Source organism: Neopelma chrysocephalum, unplaced genomic scaffold, assembly GCF_003984885.1.
Source record: "Neopelma chrysocephalum unplaced genomic scaffold, ASM398488v2 Primary Assembly neopelma1_95166, whole genome shotgun sequence".
NCBI lineage: Eukaryota > Metazoa > Chordata > Aves > Passeriformes > Pipridae > Neopelma > Neopelma chrysocephalum.
This window is the reverse complement of record NW_020923857.1, coordinates 1,339-20,780: the sequence shown is the minus strand read 5'-3', so window position 1 is coordinate 20,780 and position 19,442 is coordinate 1,339. Positions and strand designations below refer to the sequence as shown.

At 53.8% G+C, this 19,442-nt stretch overlaps 2 pseudogenes; one reads left to right on the top strand and one right to left on the bottom strand.

The window, feature by feature from the left end:
- Window positions 1-1,920: 1,920 nt before the first annotated feature.
- On the top strand, window positions 1,921-8,924 carry LOC113980770 (annotated as a pseudogene).
- Window positions 8,925-18,726: 9,802 nt separating this feature from the next.
- The window catches only part of LOC113980769, a 932-nt pseudogene continuing 216 nt past the window's right edge, over window positions 18,727-19,442 (bottom strand).

The following is a 19,442-nucleotide window of genomic DNA, read 5'->3' as shown; positions in this document are numbered from 1 at the left end:
GGGGGGCTTTGTGGGGCACTGGGGGATTACTGAGGGATACTGGGACACACTGGGGGGAACCAGGGGGCACTGAGAGGGACTGGGGGGTTACTGAGGGACGCTGGGAGGGCACTGGGAGGGCCTGGAGGTGAACTGGGGCACACTGGCAGAGAACTGGGGAGTTACTGGGGGGATTACCAGGACACATGGGGAGACACTCAGAAGTTACTGGGCCATACTGGGAGTTACTGGGTGCTCACTGGAGGATCACTGGGCGATACTGGGGGGCAGTAGGAGGTCACTGGGACACACTGGATGGTTACTGAGGGGGTACTGGGCCATACTGAGGATCACTGGGAGGTCATTGGGACATACTGGGGGCACTCAGATCCCCTTACCCAGATGTGGTACATCTCTCCCTCCGGATTTTGGGGGGCATCACTAGGACCCCTCCCCTGGGGGCTGGGGGACCCCAGGAACCCACTGCTGGGCTTTAGGGGGACCCCCAAAATCCTCCCAAAACCCCTGAAATCCCGCCCTCGACCCATCGAAACCTCCTCAAGATCCCCTCAAAACCCCTCAGAGACCTCATCCCTCCCCAGCACCCCCTAAACCCTCTCAGAGACTCGTAAAACCCACCTGGGACCCCCCAAGCCCATTCAGGGACCCCCCAGCCCCCCTCAGGGACCCTCAAAACCGTCTGGGACCCCTTAAGCCCCCCAGAGACCCCAAAACTGCCTAAAAGGTCACCGCAAAGCCCCCCAGGAACCCCAAACCTCTTCAGAGACCCCCAAAGCCCACCTGGGACACCCCAAATCTTCTCAGAAAAGAAAATCCATCTCGGAGACGCCCAAACCCCTTCAGGGACCTCCAACCTCCCCCCTGAGTCCCCTCAGGACACCGAACCCCCTCAGGGACCTCTCAAAACGTCCCCGGGAACCCCCGAACTGCTCCGTTAAACCCTCCCGAGCCCTCCAACCCACAGCCGCGCTCCCCGCAGCCCCCGAGGGGATCCCCAGACCCCGCTCTCGCCGCCCCCCCGCCAGCTCACACAGCTCAATGCAGACCCCGCCGCCAGCACGGATTCCCGGCAGCCAACATGGCGCTCGCTTTGCGCGCGCACCGCCTGGACTGACCCGCCCCGCAGCCAATCAGCGCGCGGACACGGCCCCCGCCCGCCCCCAGCCACGCCCCCGCCCCGCGCGGGGGGGTCTCTCCAGGCGGAGGGCGGGCAGAGCCAGCGCCATGTTGGCCGCGGGAAAGCGGCAGCGGAGGGGGCGGCGGTCGCTGCGCTGAACTGTGTGAGCTGGCGGGGGCTTCGGTAAGAGCGGGGCTCTGAGGGTCCCCTCGGGGGCTGCGGGGAGCGCGGCTGTGGGTGGAAGGGCTGGAGGTCTCGTGGAGGCTTAGCGGAGGAGTTCGGGGGTTTCCGAGGAGGTTTTGAGGGGTCCCTGAAAGAACTCCGGGGGAAGTTGAAGGTCCCTGAAGGGGTTTGGGGGTCTCCGAGCAGAATTTTAGTTTCTGAGGAGATTTGGGGTGTCCCAGGTGGGCTTTGGGGGTCTCTGAGGAGGTTTGGGTGTCCTGGGGGACTTTGCGGGGACCTTTTAGGCAGTTTTGGGGGTTTAAGGGGTCCCAGAGGGTTTTGAGGGTCCCTGAGGGGGATTGGGGGGTCCCTGAATAGGTTTGGGAGGTCCCCGGTGGGTTTTGCGGGTCACTGAGAGGGTTTAGGGGGTCCGGGGGAGGGATGAGGTCTCTGAGGAGATTTGAGGGGACCTTGAGGAGGTTTCGACGGGTCGAGGGGTGGATTTTGGAGAATATTTCAGGGGTTTTGAGGGGATTATGGGGGGTCCGCTAAAGCCCAGCAGTGGGGTGCAGGGGGTCCCCAGCCCCCAGGGGAGGGGTCCTAGGGGTACTCCCTCAAAATCCCGAGGGGAGCTGTACTGCATGCGGGTAAGGGGATGCCAGTGCCCCCCAGTATATCCCAATGACCTCCCAGTGACCCTCAGTCTGTCCCAGTAACCTGCCAGTGTCCCCCCGTGTGTCCTGATAATCCCTCAGTAACTCCCCAGTTCTCTGCCAGTGCCCCCCAGTGTGCCCCAGTTCACCTCCAGGCCCTCCCAGTGCCCTCCCAGTGTCCCTCCGTAACCCCCCAGTTCCTCCCAATGTCCCCTGGTTCCCCCCAGTGTGTCCCAGTATCCCCCAGTAATCCCCCAGTGCCCCACAAAGCCCCCCAACTATCCCCAATGTGTCCCCAGATGCCCTTGGCCTTTCTTTGAGTGTGAGGGGTGGAGCTTTTTTGTGGTCAGAGGGTCCAGGGGGTCTCCTGGAGTGAGATGGAGGATTGGGGACATCAGGGATGGGGTTTGGAGACAGTGAGGATAATGGCGAGGGTCTTGGGGACACCAAGGGGGGTCTCAGGACTCACCTGCTCTTGGTGCAGCCCCTCCTCTCCCCCCCAGGCCCCTTTAACCCCCCCTCCCAATGTCTCTTAACCTCCATTTTCCCTTTTATCCCCTCTCCCCACAGATCCCTTTGATGCCCCAATGCCCCCAAAACCTATTTTAACTCCCCCAAATGCAACCAAACCCCCTCAAATCCCTATGCAACCCCCCCAGATCCCTTCAAATCTCTCCCAGCCCCCCCCTCAAATCCCTTCCAACCCCCTTCAAAAGGGATCACCCGGCACCCTGGGACAGGAACACAGTGGCCTGTACTGGGAGGGCACTGGGGGGGGGGCTCAGGTTTCCCAGGACAATGTGTCCCAGCTCCAGAGAGATCTGGGGAGCAGTGAGGAGGTTCTGGTCTGTCCTGGTCTGTACCCCCACTCTCCAAAGCCCCTCCCCAGCTCCCCCAGGACCCTCCTGGACCCCAAAGCCCCCCAGGCTCCCCCAGGTCCCTGACTTGGTCCTGCTGCCCCTTGAGCATCTGCAGCTCCTGCAGAACCAGGCATTTCATCAGCAAATGTGCAGCTGACCCCAAGCTGGGGGTGTGTTGATGTGCTGGAAGGCAGGAGGGCTCTGCAGAGGGACCTGGCCAAGCTGGATCCATGGGCTGATTGCAAGGGGCTGAGGTTCAAGCAGGCCAAAGGCTGGGTCCTGCCCTTTGGCCACAAGAAGCCCCGTCAGCCCCCCGGGCTGGGGCCAGAGTGGCTGGAGAGCAGCCAGGCAGAAAGGGAGCTGGGAGTGTGGATGGACAGGAAGCTGAAGAGGATGTAGAGTGTGGCCAGGTGGCCAAGAGGGCCAATGGATGGTGGCCTGGAGCAAGTGCAGAGAAAAGCAACGAGGCTGGAGAAGGGAGTGGAGCACAAATGGTGTGAGGAGAGGCTGAGGGAGCTGGGGTTGTTGAGGCTGGAGAAGAGGAGGCTCAGGGGAGACCTCCCGACTCTCTGCAAGTCCCTGCCAGGAGGTTGTAGCCAGGTGGGGGTGGGGCTCTTGTGCCAGGAAGCAGCAGTAGGACAAGAGGGCTGGGTCTTGAGCTGTGCCAGGGGAGGTTTAGGTTGGATATTAGGAAGCAATTTTTTGCCGAGAGAGTAATCAGGCCTTGGAATGGGCTGGGCAGGGAGGGGGTGGAGTCAGTGTCCCTGGAGGTGTTGAAGGTGAGAGTGGATGTGGCCTCAGTGCCATGGTCTGGGAAGCACGGCGGGGTTGGATCAAGGGTTGAACTTGATGATCTCGGAGGTCTTTTCCAACGTGGCTGATTGTGTGATTCTCTGATTCCCATTCCTGTGGCAGCACATGCTTGAGGCTCTATCCCCAGGGTGATAGAGATGTCTGTCCATATATATCTGCAGGGTTAGTGTGTAAATGTGTGGTGTTAGCAAAGCAGGCTAAGTTCTGGGCTGGTTGTAGAAGGAGAAAGAAGCCCAGAGGCCAGTGCAAGCAGGCAGCCCTCAGCTTGCACATCATGTCCCCTCCCTGCAGGTTCCTGTCCTTGAGCCCAGGCCCTGAGGTGAGGCTGAGAAGTGGCGCGGAGGTGAGCCCAGAGCTGTCCCTGAGGTGAGGCTGAGAATAAGTGCAAGGCAGAGGTGCTGCGGAGGAAGGAGAGTCCCATGGTGGGGAACAGATGAAGGTGCCCATTCCTGAGAAGGTGCTGTGTCCATCCCCTGTGTGCCAGGTGAGCTGGGGCTTTGCTGCAGAGCTGCGGGCGCTGATTTGAGCGGCTGCAAGTGCTGAGATGGTGGCACCCAGGAACACAAACTCTGCCTGGCCACGGAGCCTGCAAGGAGGAGCAGAGACAGCCCTGGCAGTGTGGGGGGCCAGGTTGTCCCTGTGCCTTCCCCTGCAGGCCCTGGCTGTCCCTGCTGGGCCCCTGTCCATCCCCATCAGGTCCCTGCCCGTCCCTCCCGGGCTGAGCTCCCCCCAGGAACTGCCGTGGAGCTGAAGCTGCTGCCATCCCCCCCTGCAGCCGCTGGCCCAGCCAAGGGAGCAGCAAAGGCAGGGCCAGGAGCAGAGGCAGCAGCAGGGGAGCCCTGGGGGGGCCGGGAAGCTCTTGTGTGGGGCAGGAAAGAGGCGCTGGGCACGAGGTCGGGGCTGTGCTGAGCAGGCCCAGCCCTCACATCCCCCCAGCCAACGCCGGCTGCCCGGGGGGCTTGGGAGGGACCCCCAGCCCATGTGCCCCACACTCAGCTGGCAGAGAGAGAGCCAAGGGACAGGGCCACGGGCAGGGCCATGGTGAGGGACAGGCAGGGCCATTGCAGGGCCACGGTGAGGGCACAGCCTGTGGCAGCAGAGCTGCCCAGGGCCGGGGGCAGCCGGGGGTGTTGGGACCAGCCAGTGCTGGGGCCGAGCAGAGCACGAGGCCTCTTGCAGGGCCCTGGAGCAGCCTCCCACTTGCCAGCCCTGCCCTGGTGGGGTGACACTGTCCCCTCCCTACGGGACACTCCCCCAGAACTCTTAGAGGGGGCCTCTTATGTATATTCCTGGTTGCTGATTGATGCTGGGGACCTGATGGAGCCTCTGCAATCCCATCCATGGGGTACAATCTCTTCTCCAGAGCTTGACTCAATGCAGACTTTGCAGGGAAATCTGTGCTGGCAGCTGCATCCTGAGCCCGAGGGCAGTTTGTATCCCCAAGTGCTGATCCAGCCTGGGGACCCAAGGGATCCTCTGCCATTCCATCCATGCAGCAGGAGTCACCCTGCTGCCCTTGACTCCCTGCAGAGGAACAAGAGCCATCTCTCTGTTTGGGAGAAGCCAGATGCTGCCCCTGGGCCATCAGAAGTGGTGCTGAAGCCTCTTTCAGCCCAGCCCCGGGTGCAGTTTTCTCATCCCCTCAGCGAGTGCCCTCTCCCCCAGCCGGCACTGACCAACCAGGGCGTTTGGCACACGTGGTTTGGTGGTTTGGAGAAACAGCCCCGGACTGGCAGGGGGCCAGAGAACCTCGAGGAACAGCCCTGGCAAATTTTAAGTGACACTACATTAAAACAGCTTTTGATTAATATATTGCAACACAATCAATTGCTCATGAAGTGACCTCACTCCCCTCATCCTCCTAATTAAACACCCTTTTTTGGGGCTGAATCTTTATAATTTGGATTACTTTTTGGGTGGATCTTAACTTTTTGCAGTATTCCTAAGTGAAACCCCCAGCATCTCAGAGAGGGGAGACACTCCGAACTCTAGAGGGGAGAGACCAGAGGGGAACTTTTGGCAGAGATGTTTTGGGCAAAGCTTCATATTTTGGAGTATTTTTTAGGTGAATCTTAACTTTTTGCAGTTGGGGAGGGGTTTCTGTCGCTATTTCTAAGGGTTTTTTTGCCTGAATCTCGGTGGTTTGGGTTTTTCTGGGCTGAATCTTGCTGTTTTGGATGTTTTTATGGTCACAGGATGCCCGGTGAGTTCTAGAGATGGACTTGGGCAGGAGGAACCCACAAACCAACGCGCTCAGCCCTTGTTTTTCCCCCATCAGGATTTGTCCTTCCCAAAGCTTGGGCGGATGGAGGAGGAGGCTGCGAGGAAGAGGAAGATGCCTTGGGCCCCCCAGGCAGGTGAGGAGGAAGTCAGTGGCCCTTTGGGCGGGTGTTGTGCTGGCTCTGGCAGCCGAGCATGGCCCCCGGCTGCAGGACAACCCCGCTGCCGCCGCCGTCCTGCCGGGGCCGGAGTTGGGGGGATGTCCTTGGCCTTCCCTGTGGGCCAGAGGCAAATCCCCTCCCTGTCCTTCTTGCTTCCTGCCCCAGGCCCCAAGGTGAGGACGGAGAGCCCGGAGGACAAATCCCCCCGTGAGACCCTGTTGGGAGAGGCTGTTTTGAAGGGCTCCACGGTGCAGGAAGGCAGCGGGGACGAAAAGACCCGGAGATCTCCCCACAGGAGGGACTCCAAAGCCAGCCCAGGGTGCTCTGAGGAGGAAAGACCCAGCCTGTGCCGGGAAGGCGGCCGGAGCTTGAGGCGCAGCTCCGAGCTGGTGGTCCTTGAGCAGCCTCCCAGCAGGGAAAAGCCCTTTAAGTGCTTGGAATGTGGGAAGAGCTTCAGGGCAAGCACCCACCTGCTCCAACACCAGCACATCCACACTGGGGAACGTCCCTACACGTGTGGGGAGTGTGGGAAGAGCTTCATCCAGAGATCCCACCTCATCCGTCACAAGCACATCCACACTGGGGAACGGCCCTATTCGTGTGGGAAATGTGGGAAGAGCTTCAACCAGAGATGCCACCTGATCCGACACCAGCACATCCACACCAGGGAACTGCTCGGGAAACGGGTGAGAGAGGGGGTTAATAGGAGGAGGGAGAGCAGGAGTGGAGTTGCTGTGGGGGTGCCTTGGTGTCCCCATGCCTTGATCCCTGGAGAGCAGGGGAGGCTGGAGAGAGGGAGGAGCTGTGAGAGCCCCAAGAGCCTGGAGAGGGGGGAGCTCAGGCCCCCTGTGCCGAGCCAGCGGTCGGGGCCGTGCTGTTGGTGCCAAATTGCCCCTGGTCAGGCTGAACCCAGAGCCCCCCCACGTGTCAGGGGGCCCAATCTGCTCCCTGCTCTGGTTTCCCTGGGGCAGCCTCTGGTGTCCCCCCACCTGTGGGGCTGTTTGGTTGCCTTGGGCACAACCGGCCCTTGTGCCGGGCTGGTTTGGGGGCACAGCCCTGGCAGTGGGCGGGGGGTTGTGGGTCCCCCCCATGGTGGGGGTTGGTGTTGCTGGGTCAGGCCCCGCCGGCTCCATTGTCAGCCCGGTGCCGGCGGGGGGGACACAGCGGTTTTGGGGCCCCCCAGGAATCCTGGGGGTGGGTGTGGAGCCCGGGAGCTGCCGAGTGTGGAGGGCGGGCGGGGTGATACTGGAGCTGGGGGACCCCCGGCAGCCTGGAGGGAGGAGCACGGAGAGGGAGGAGCCCCGGGACTCCCGGGAGCCTGAAATGGGGGGCATGGAGAAGGGGAAGCCTGGAGAGTGGGGACCCCTGGGATCCCCAGGACAATGAATTTGAGAACCTGGAGAGGGGGAATGTGTGGGAATGTGGCACCCTGAAGGCGAGAATCAGAGAAGGGACCCCTGGGACCCGCAATACTCCCAGCATCCCTAAGTGGGACCACCAGCATGCCAGACAGGGGAGACCCTCTGAACCCCAGAGGCGAGAGACCAAAGAGGGGGAACTCCTGGGAGAGATTTTTTTGGTTAATCTTCATATTTTGGAGTATTTTTTATCTAAATCTCAGCTTTTTGCAGTTTGGGGGGGCAGGGGTCTTCTTGCTGTTTCTGAAGGTTTTGTGCCTAAATCTCAGTGGTTTGGGTTTTTCTGGGCTGAATCTTGGTGTTTTTTAGAGGTTTTTATGGTCACAGGATGCCCGGTGAGTTCTAGAGATGGACTTGGGCAGGAGGAACCCCCAAGCCAACGCGCTCAGCCCTTGTTTTCTCCCCCATCAGGATTTGTCCTTCCCAAAGCTTGGGCGGATGGAGGAGGAGGCTGCGAGGAAGAGGAAGATGCCTTGGGCCCCCCAGGCAGGTGAGGAGGAAGTCAGTGGCCCTTTGGGCGGGTGTTGTGCTGGCTCTGGCAGCCGAGCATGGCCCCCGGCTGCAGGACAACCCCGCTGCCGCCGCCGTCCTGCCGGGGCCGGAGTTGGGGGGATGTCCTTGGCCTTCCCTGTGGGCCAGAGGCAAATCCCCTCCCTGTCCTTCTTGCTTCCTGCCCCAGGCCCCGAGCCGAGGATGGAGAGCCCGGAGGACAAATCCCCCCGGCAGATGCTGGTGGGAGAGGCCGTTTTGAAGGGCTCCACGGCGCAGGAAGGCAGCGGGGAGGAAAAGGCCCAGAGATCCCCCCGCAGGAGGGGCTCCAAAGCCAGCCCAGGGTGCTCTGAGGAGGAAAGACCCAGCCTGTGCCGGGAAGGTGGCCGGAGCTTGAGGCAGAGCTGTGACCTGGTGGTCCCTGAGCAGCCTCCCAACAGGCAGAAGCCCTTCAGGTGCTTGGAATGTGGGAAGAACTTTAGGAAGAGCTCCCACCTCCTCACCCACCAGCACCTCCACACTGGGGCACGTCCCTACACATGTGGGGAATGTGGGAAGAGCTTCAGCCAGAGGTCCCACCTGATGCGACACCAGATGATCCACACTGGGGAACGCCCCTACACGTGTGGGGAATGTGGGAAGAGCTTCAGGGACAGGTCCACCCTCCGCACCCACCAGCGCTTCCACACTGGGGAACGTCCCTACAAGTGCTTGGAATGTGGGGAGAGGTTTCAGACCAGCTCAGATCTCCTCAGGCATGAGCGGACGCACACGGATGAGAGGCCCTTCTGCTGCACCGACTGTGTGAAGGGCTTCAAGCAGAACGGCAACCTCATCACCCACCGGCGCATCCACACCGGGGAGAGGCCCTACAAGTGTGGGGAGTGTGGGAAAAGCTTCACCGACAGCTCTACCTTGACCAGACACCAACGGACCCACCAGTAAGGGAAGCCCTCGAGTGCCCCGACTGCGGGAAGAGCTTCGGCCGCTGCTCCAACTCCATCAGCCATTGGAGGACTCCCACTGGATGATCCACAGGGACCCATGTTGGGCACAGATCTGGTGACCCACATTCCAGGTGATCCGTGCTGGGCAGTGTATTGGGTCTGGATGGACGTGTTTTGGTAGCAGGGGGGCTCCTGGGGTTGGTTCTGTGAACAGCTGCCAGAAGCTTCCCCCGTGTCCAGCCCCTGTCCCAACCCCTCTGACAGCGAGGGTGACCCAGGGTCTTTTTAATCCAGGCCTTGGGCAGATTAGGGTGAAAGGACAGTGAATAATCAGTGTTTATAGATATATATATGTAGTGTTTAGTTTAGAACAGTTTGGTTGCCATGTAAAGCAGGTTTGGAGCCATTTTGGTTCCTATCTATAGTGATATGAAAGCATAAAAATAACATTTAAGAAAATGTAGAAGGGAAAAGAAAGAAAATATCAGAGTGGAAAGATGCAGAACCCCCTCCCCCCCTCCCGAGGATAGTTTATCTATATACATATATATATATATATATGTAGGGTTTAGTTTAGAACAATTTTGTCTCCAGGTAAAGTAGGCTTGGGCAGTTTTGGCTCCTGTCTATAGTGATATAAAACCATAAAAAATAACACTTCCCCTCTCTGGCTCCAAGCCCAGCCTGTCCCCTCCAGGGGTGGATGTTCACCCCTCTGCCCCAGGCGGTTCCATTGCCCTTGGGCAGCAAAACCCCTGCTGCTTCTGCAATTGGAGAGTGTTGGAGCCAAGGACCATTAACATTCCAGCCTCTCCCAGCTCTGCATCCCAAAAGTCGAGAGGGATCAATCTGTTACCTCAAAGTAGATCAATCCCACTGAAAATGGCTCGATCCAACCCCAAAATTCCTATGTATTTTATTTTCTCTGTGTAATTCTGGGGCAGCCGCTACCACCCCTCAGCTCTCCGCAGGCTGAGGCTTGGCCTTGCACTTTTGCCTTTGCTGGATTTCTTCAAATATTTCATCAAATATTTCTCTCTCCCTGAAAAGAAAAATTTGGAAGGTTTTCAATAATCTGGACATCTTTAGACCGTCTGGACAAATTACAGTTTGCCGTGTTGGAACAGCTCAGCCAGAATGTTTTCCGTGTTTGATCATTTGTTCCCATCCCTCCCAGGAGGGAGGACACTGAACTCTTCCACAGAAACAGAAAACTAGTAACAAAAATTCAGAGACTACTGAAAATGAAAAATACCTTTTGCTCACAGGTGACCCTTTCATGTCCTTCTCTTCTGCCTTCCTGCCATCCATGTTATCCACGGCAGGAGTTGCCTAGATCATGGCCCAAAAAAGCTTTTTAATTCATTTATAATCATTCCAGAAAACTGAATCACAGCTGGGGGTGGGAGACCAAACAGGTGTTCAGGCTGGAGAGCCAGAGGCAGCTCCCCAGAGAGAGGCCTCAGAGATAGCAATGGAATCCATCAGACGGCCTTGGGCACTGTGAGAGTGAGAGAAGAAGCTGCAAACTTCAGGGGAAGGACACCTGTGGTGAACACCTGCTACCAAAGTTAAAAATGAGAAGGAAAAGACTGTTTTAGTTCACTCCACTTATGAAATATGAATTAATTTATAATTAAGAATGACAATGTGTTGTTAGAAAAATTTGAATAGTGTGGAAAGTTAGAAAAAGTGCGTGAAGTATGTTAAATAGGTCCATGCATGCCTCCTTCCCTGTAGCCTAAAAATTCCTGTGCTAGGTGGGATAAAAAAGCTTTAATGTAAACATTGCATAACTTTTCTGCCATTTCGGGGTGGACGAGGAGGACAGAAGAATAAAACTTCTCTTTTTAGTGACACAGTCAGATTGTCTTTATTAACAGCCAACAATAGTAAAAGGGTTTAGGCATCGGCAGTTCTCCACAATTCCTTTAGTTCCAAGAGGCTCTGCAGTGTCACAACTGGCCCTTGACTCCATGAGGTTCCAAAAAGTCCCAGGGTTCCTTTGGCTTCATGAGGCTCTGCAGTGTCACAATGGCCTCGATTCCATGAGGTTCCACAGTGTCCCAGGACTCATTTTTTCCATGAAGCTGTGGACTTTTACTATGGATCCCTGATTCCATGCAGCCATGCTGTGTCACAATGGCACCTTGGCTCCATGAGATCCTACAGTGTCCCAGGGTTCCTCCTGGAGCATGAGACCCTGCAGTGTCACAGGTGCCCCTTGAATCCATGATATTCCACAGGGTTCCTCTGATTCCATGAGGCCCCACATGTCACAATGTCCCCTTGATTCCATGAGGTTCAACAGTTCCAGAAAGGTCCCCTGATTCCATGAGGTTCCACAGTGTCCCAAGGGTCCCTTTAGCTCCGTGGGGCTCTTTGACATCCCGTGACCTCACGGCTCTTTCGGAACCCTGAGAACTTCAACAGGGGCAAGTGCCGGATTCTGCCGTGGGATGGGGCAACCCTGGATGGACGGACAGACTGGGAAGGAGAGGCTGGAAAGCAGTGCTGGGAACGGGCCCTGGGGGTGCTGGTGGGTGGCCAGTTGGCCCTGAGTCAGCAGTGCCCTGGCAGCCAGGAGGGCCAAGCCTGTCCTGGGGGCATCAGGCCCAGCATGGCCGGGCCAGGGAGGGGATTGTCCCGCTCTGCTCTGCCCTGGGGCGGCCTCACCTGCACCATTGGGGCAGTTTGGGGGGACACAATGGAAGGGAGAGATTGAGCCATTAGAGAGTGTCCAAAGGAGGGCAAGGAAGATGGGGAAGGGCCTTGGGGGGAAGCCGTGTGAGGACACTGAGGGCACTTGGTGTGTTCAGCTGGAGAAGAGGAGACTGAGGGGAGACCTCACTGCAGGTCCAACTTCCTGGGGAGGGGCAGAGGAGGGACAGGCCCTGAGCTCTGCCCTGGGGGGACCAGGGCCAGGACTGAGGGAATGGCCTGGAGTTGTGTCAGGGCAGGGTTAGATTGGATTTTAGAAAGAGGTTCTTCCCCCAGAGGGTGTTTGGGCACTGACCAGGCTCCCCAGGGCAGTGGGCACAGCACCAAGGCTGACAGAGCTCAAGAAGTGATTGGATGATCCTCTCAGGCTCATGGTGTCACTCTTGGGGATGCTCCTGTGCAGGGCAAAGTGTTGGACTGGATGATCCTTGTGGGTCCCTTCCAATTCAGCACATTCTGTGATTATCAACCCTGTGTTCAGCACAAAGCCAAAACACAGCCCTGCACTGGCCACAGGGAAGAAATTTAACTGTACTCCCCCTGAAACCAGCACACCCTTTAGGGACTCTCCCAGAAATATCCCACAGTCCATTTGCCACCTGGCACCAGTGACTATGAGTTTGTGCTTCCCCAGTTCCAGGGATGGTCTCCTTGTCTGCTCATTCCTCTACACTCTCTTTTCATGATGGCCTCAGTGGAGCTTGCTGACATCTGCAGCAACTTGGAGGTTTCCTGATGAATTTGACTTCTCTAGAGGCTTGTTCAGTCTTCAGATCCTCAGTTCAGCAATTCAGTGCCAAAGGGCTCATTGACACTCAAAACATCTTAAGGACACAAAACTCTGGGAATAATTTACTTTTAAGTCTTCCATTATTTTGAGTTTATTAGACAGATTTCACAGCCACACTCCACAGTCCTTTTGCCACCTGGAACCAGTGACTCTGAGTTCCTGCTTCCCCAGGCCCCAGGGACAGTCTCCTTGTCTGCTCATTCCTCCACACTCTCTTCTCACTGATGGCATCTTAACCAGACAAGCCCCTGGGAATAATTTACTTGTTAGTCTTCAATTCTTTTGTGGTTAATTAGACAGATCTCAGAAGTGCATTCAAAGTGAATATCTTGTATTAATAAAACCTTGAGAAAAGATGTCTTTTTTGTGGCCTGTTTACTTTTTTCCCCATTTATACATTGATATCAGCAATCTCCATCTGATATTGATCCCAGGCACCTCCTAATTCAGTCTGAATAGATAAGAAAATCAAGACCCTTTATGTCTGACAATCCATCAGACTTTATCCCTATCCCACCCCACCATTCCCTCATCAAACCCCTGGCACTCAAAGCAGCCTTGGGCAAATCTGAGCTCCCTCCACTCAAGGCTGGACCTGCAGGTTTCAGCTCCTTGGCACCAACTCCCACATGCTTGGCTTGGAGAAAGAGCTGCCTGAGACACAGAGGGATGTTCATTTATTGCCAGCAAACAAAACCAAAGGAAGGTACAGCTCAAGAAAAACCAAAAGTCCTTCCCCTGCTATGTGTTAAGTCCACATTGCCTCCACTGAAGTCCACTTTGCACAGTAGACAGTCTTAGCTCTTCCAGCTCCAGGCACAGGCCCAGTCCCTAAGCTGGGGCAGCCAGAAACCTTTTCTCATTTCCTGATCAGTCCTGCCTTCCTCAGGAAAGGAATCTCAGACAAAAGGTTCTTGCAGGTTCATTTATGTCACTCAAATCCAATCTGAGACTCCCCAGTTAGACGAAGTCTCTGGGACACACAAGATGGGGGCTACTGAAGAAGGAGGGAATGGAAACATGACTTTTTTTTAAAGAAAACATCAAAAGCTTAGAAAATAAAAAAATGTACATAAGGAAAGACCTCATTGTTCATGGGAGTTCTGGCACACAGTGGGAGTGTCATTGGGCAAACAATATTCTACAGTTCAACATCACGGACTGTTCTGACCCAAAAACCAAATCCCCCTGAGGTACACAGAGTGTTTCCCCATCCCTCTGCATCATCCACCATGTGCACCCAAGTCCTTGAGGTGAAACAATCCCAAGGGTGGCTTTGCCTTTGCTTAAGGCAGGACTAATCCAAACTGTCCTCCCTAACACATTCCTCATATGGACCACAGGGATTTTATCCCCTTCAATGGTACGGAGAGGTTCTTTTTGGGCAGGGCCAGTTCAACTGGTAGAGTTAACTAACTAGGTTTGTGTGATGCCTTAAAGCTTTCTGGAATTTTTTTTTTTTTTTTTTAGATTTTAAAAGTAGTTGTGTAGTAAATGTAGATGTTAATGTAGCTGTATTATATGCCACGCTTTAGCACAGTACTTTACACAGACCCAACCCTATGACCCCATTTGATATCAAACTTTCTAAATTCCTTTAGCATGTTTAGACTTCTTTTCAAGGTAGAATTGTAGAAAAATACCTTTATTGAACAATATCACACCCTAGGCCTGGACAACAAGATCCCGCAAGAGACAAAGCGACCTTCAAGGCCAGAACTTTGGAGGCACTCCAAGGACTGTACGTGCTGTGAAGAAGATAAAGATGAGGAAGAAGGGGTCCCAAAGACCCCAAACCCCATTCCCCAAGGGGCGTGTTGGGGGCAGAACTGGGCAGAACCGGGGGGTGGAGAGTTCTGGCATTGGAGGGACCATCTTCTAAAACTGTAGAACCATTGCCTGGGAGGGCGCGTCGTGTGTGTTCCCCTGGGCCTGTGGGCCTGATGAAAGGACCTGCTCTTTTTAGCTGATCTTAGACACTGAATTGGCCTGGAGTTTTCTCTCTTGAGCTTATAGGATTAACTAACTAGGTGGCTTTTGCTAAATGCACATCCCAAGGTTTGAAGGTCTCACTGCCCATTGCTTTCAAGGGGGTTTTGAACAGTCCACTCTACCATTCCACTTTCCCAGAGGCTGGTGCAGAAAACTAGTTTTCTGTTTCTGTGGAAGAGTTCAGTGTCCTCCCTCCTGGGAGGGATGGGAACAAATGATTAAACATGGAAAATGTTCTGGCTGAGCTGTTCCAACACTGCAAACTGTCATTTGTCCAGATGGTCTAAAGATGTCCAGATTATCAAAAACCTTCCATATTTTTCTTTTCAGGGAGAGAGAAATATTTGATGAAGAAATCCAGCAAAGGCAAAAGTGCAAGGCCAAGCCTCAGCCTCAGCCAGAGCTGAGGGGTGGCACCGGCTGCCCCAGAATTACATAGGGAAAATAAGAAACACAGGAATTTTGGGGTGGGATTGAGCCATTTTCAGTGGGATTGATCTACTTTGAGGTGACAGATTGATCCCTCTCGACTTTTGGGATGCAGAGCTGGGAGAGACTGGAATGTTAATGGTCCATGGCTCCAACACTCTCCAGTTGCAGAAGCAGTGGGGGCTTTGCTGCCCATGGGCAAAGGAACTGCCCGGGGCAGAGGGGGGAACACCCAGCCCTGGAGGGGACAGGCTGGGCTTGGAGCCAGAGAGGGGAAGTGTTATTTTTGTGTTTTTATATCACTATAGACAGGAGCCAAAACTGCCCCAAACCTACTTTACAGGGAGACAAAATTGTTCTAAACTAAACCCTACAGATAGATAGATAGATAGATATATTGATAAACTATCCTTGGGGGGAAGGGGGCCTGTCCATGAACCTAATGGGCAGTGGCAGCTGCCAGTGAGTTACCTCGGTGCTGACACTGGCTCACAAACAGCTGCTGGACATAACAAAGCTGAACTGATTGCCCAGATTGCTGATGGCACCACAGTGGACCAGACAAATACTATCACCCACTTGGAAAGTCTGAGACTTCAAATTCCCACAGAAAAAGTAGCCGTGTGTATTCCCTCTGACACCTTGGCCACCCTAGAGCAAATAAAGATGCTGAGGAGTAAAAAAGAGCTCCAGCATGCTCTGAGTTTATTTGCTTTTTGGAGAAAACACGTTCCAGACTTCTCCATTATTGCTGCCCTAGTGGCATCATACCAGATAAGGAGTTGGATAAACAGATAATTCCTTCTTTTTAATAATGGGTCCATAGTGGGCCAGATATTTTTTTTTGCAGGAACCTGCCAGCAGATGAGATCAAACTATGTGAGAGCGATAAAGCTTTCAATTGCTGCAATAAACAGAACAGATAACTGCCCCCACAACTGCTTCTGTTATCAGTTTACAAGTATGCCATGAGAAAACAAAGTGGCAACAGGACTGGAGAGTTGTACAGTTCTTTGCAGCACTGATGGTTTGCATGTGTTTGTGTTTTTATCTTAATAACTTTGTGATGTGCACGTCTGTGTGTATTTTTGTCTCAGGAGTTTGCAATATGTAAAATTTATCACAAACATTGTGTTTGTGTCTCCTCTACTCCCAAAATTGCTTGTATTATCAGCTTATTAATAATTGTTGACTTATTTGTGTTTTTATCATGAGCAACTCACTGGTAAGATTGTGTGAGACAAGCCCTTTTATATATTGCTAGTTTAATTTTTGTCAAGTTTATTTTGTCTTTTTATTGAAAAACAAGTTGGCTTGGGAGAAGCTTTTGTATGTGTATAAGTGCGTCTCAACCCACTGAGAATCAAGAAACTCCCACCAAGTTTAGCCTGGGAGTTGGTACAAGAATTTATGCATATTTGGAATCATACAAATATGTATTATATGCATTAACCCTCTGCCTCAGAAGGCATCAAATTTTATATTTGGCTAAACTTCTCAAAATATTAAGAAATGAAACTAAATCTAGACAAAAGAAAAGAAAGTGTTACCTGAAGAGAATATAAGAAAGCCTTGTACCAACTCCCAAGTAACTCAATGTGTTTGCATAAGAACTGATGTGTAATTTCAGGTCCAATTTCAAGACACATTGGCCCCTCTAACAGACACATTATAATAGAATTCCTCACACCCACCATGCATTAAGGAATACCCTGATTACTCACGGGGTGGAGAGAGTGGCTAGTGAAAATTAGATTTGTGTCAATATTAAATCCTGGTGTTTGTAACTTTGTTAATGTTAGGAAGTTTGATTGTAGCTATTGAGATCCTGTTAGGTCCCATATGCTTACTATTTTACTATAAGGTTTGGTTTTTTTCTGGGAATTGCATTGCACTGGGAAAAGACTTATCTATCTCTTCCTTTACTCTTCTCTCTTTCTGTCCACTACAGGAAAGGCACCGCCCACAAAGAAGATTCACAGTGAACAACAAAAGAAGACAAATTATTGAATGCATAAATCACGGGGTGATGTTGAAGACTGAAACAGTTCATGATTTATGCATTCTAGGATTGCCAAGGGACTTTTGCAGGCTTCTGCAGGACTTTTGCATTATACTTCTGATGGCCCATCAAAGCCCATCCCCCCCTCCACCAACCTTGAAAGGCAGGAAAAACCCTTTTCCCAGGCCCCTCACGGGAACTCTGCGCAGGCCCAGGAGATGTTGGGGGTTCGTGGCATGGCCCGGGACACCATCCATGGATATAATAACTCAGAACTCCTTGGAGTGTGGGGGCTTCCCTCCCCCACCCCCAACGGATCAAGGCCACCACTTCAACTCACAGACATGGAAGCTGCAACTACCAAGTTCCATCACTGGACCCTGTGGGTGGTGACTATAGACATCTTTCCACTCTCAGCTTTGCTTTCCCTTACTCTCCCTTACCCTTATCCTGTCTTTCCTTTCTCTCCCTTATGCATTTTCCCTAGAGGTTCTCTTAATGCCATATTGCTGTAGATGAGAGATAGAGATGATAACACCCAAAATGGCAACATACCTGTTTACCTTTGAAACAAAAGTGTTCTAAAATAAACCCTACATATATATATATTTTCAAACACTCATTATTAAGTGTCGTTTCACTCTAATCCACCCCAAGGGATTTTTTAAGAACCTGGGTTACCCCCTCCTTTCTGGGGCAGGTGTAACAGACCCCTTGTAGCAGGATGTTCTACCTGGAAAAGAATCTGATGAGAGAATGCAAGCACTGCAAGCTCTCTGTGGGGAGTTACTGCTGGTGCCAAAGGGGTTGGTTTAGTGTTGAATTGTGCCAAACCCAGCCTGGTTCCCCAACCTTCCAACACACATCCTGCTTTTGGAAGCACAGTTTGACAGATCAGCTGCTCACTGGCCTGGCAATATGTGACTGGAGATCCATCACTGGATAAGTATAAAAGCCCAGGGCCAACTTTCATAGAGCAGATTCTTCCACAGACTTTGTTGAAGTGTGTGGAGCTTCTGCTGTGAAGCAGGGACGCCTCTTGGTGGTCACTGCCCAGGGGGTAAAAGAGAGATTTGCCCTGATTTATTTCTACCAGACACCGCCGGGCCCTTCCCGCTTCCTGCCCAGTCCCGGTTATTGGGGGGCAGTGGAGGAGGGGCTTGGGGGAATCCCAAGGGGTGGAGCTGAGTTTGGGGGGGGCAGAACCAGCCTGAGATGGATCGAGAATGGGGAACCCCCTGTGTCCCCCCATGTCAATCTGCTCTGGGGGGGCTTTGGGAGGGCACCTGCCCCTCAATAAAGCACCCAGCTCACACCAAAAGGTGCTGGGACCCCCCAAAACACACTCAAAGCCCACCCAGGACCCCACCTAACCCAAATTACTGTGGGGTGCTGGGGACTGCTGGATCCAATCTCAGCCTTGGATTATGACAACAGTTGCAGTTTAGAAGAATTACAGAGGTGTGACTGAAACACTTTTGTCCCCCAGCTTTTAATGATGGCAAATCAGATCTATTGATAGAAATGAATTTATTTAGGGTTCCAAATGATCAGACAAAAGATCTTCATCACAATTATTTACTGCACAACAGAAACACTAAAACTACCAGGAGTACAGGATAAGATGGGACAGTGCTCTACACTAAAGCAATTGTTGAAGCAATTCTACTCAAGCTGGCACAAAAGCAATAATTCTTAATTAGAGATGGATGGAACTCCCCCAGACCAACGCCTGTGGGGAGATCTCTGCTCTCAACCTCCAGCAGTGCCCTTGGGGGTTCCCCAGCCAAGGCAGGAATCTCCACACACCCCCCAAGAAGGGTTCTGTTGGCAAAACCTGCCCCTGGGAAAGGGGACTGGCCCTTTGTGGTCAAAAGGGATGGACTGACAGTCACTGGACTCCAGGGGTTGCCTCACCATCAGGGGCTTCATTCGGGGTGGAAGCAGCAGCCAAAGCTCTTCCCGCAGTCGGGGCACTGGTAGGGCTTCTCTTACCGGTGGGTCCGTTGGTGTGAGGTCAAGGTAGAGCTCTGGGTGAAGCTCTTCCCACACTCCCCACACTTGTAGGGCCTCTCCCCGGTGTGGATGCGCCGGTGGGTGACGAGGGTGGAGTTCTGGTTGAAGCTCTTCCCGCAGTCAGTGCAGCGGAAGGGCCTCTCATCTGTGTGCGTCCGCTCATGCCTGAGAAGATCTGAGCTGGTCTGAAACCTCTTCCCACATTCCAAGCACTTGTAGGGCCGTTCCCCGGTGTGGAAGTGCTGGTGGGTGCGGAGGTGGGAGCTCATCCTGAAGCTTTTCCCACACTCCCCACACTTGTAGGGCCTCTCCCCGGTGTGGATGAGCCGGTGGGCGACAAGGTGGGAGTTCTGCTTGAAGCCCTTCCCACAGTCGGTGCAGCGGAAGGGCCTCTCATCTGTGTGCGTCCGCTGGTGCAGGAGGAGATTCCCACTGGTTCTAAACCTCTTCCCACAATCCAAGCACTTGTAGGGCCACTCCCCAGTGTGGATGCCCTGGTGTCTCCGGAGGCTGGACCTCTCGATGAAACTCTTCCCACATTCCCTACATGTGTGGGGCCGTTTTCCACTGTGGATGTGCTGATGTCGGATCAGGTGGGAGTTGTCACTGAAGCTCTTCCCACATTCCCCACACGTGTAGGGACGTTCCCCAG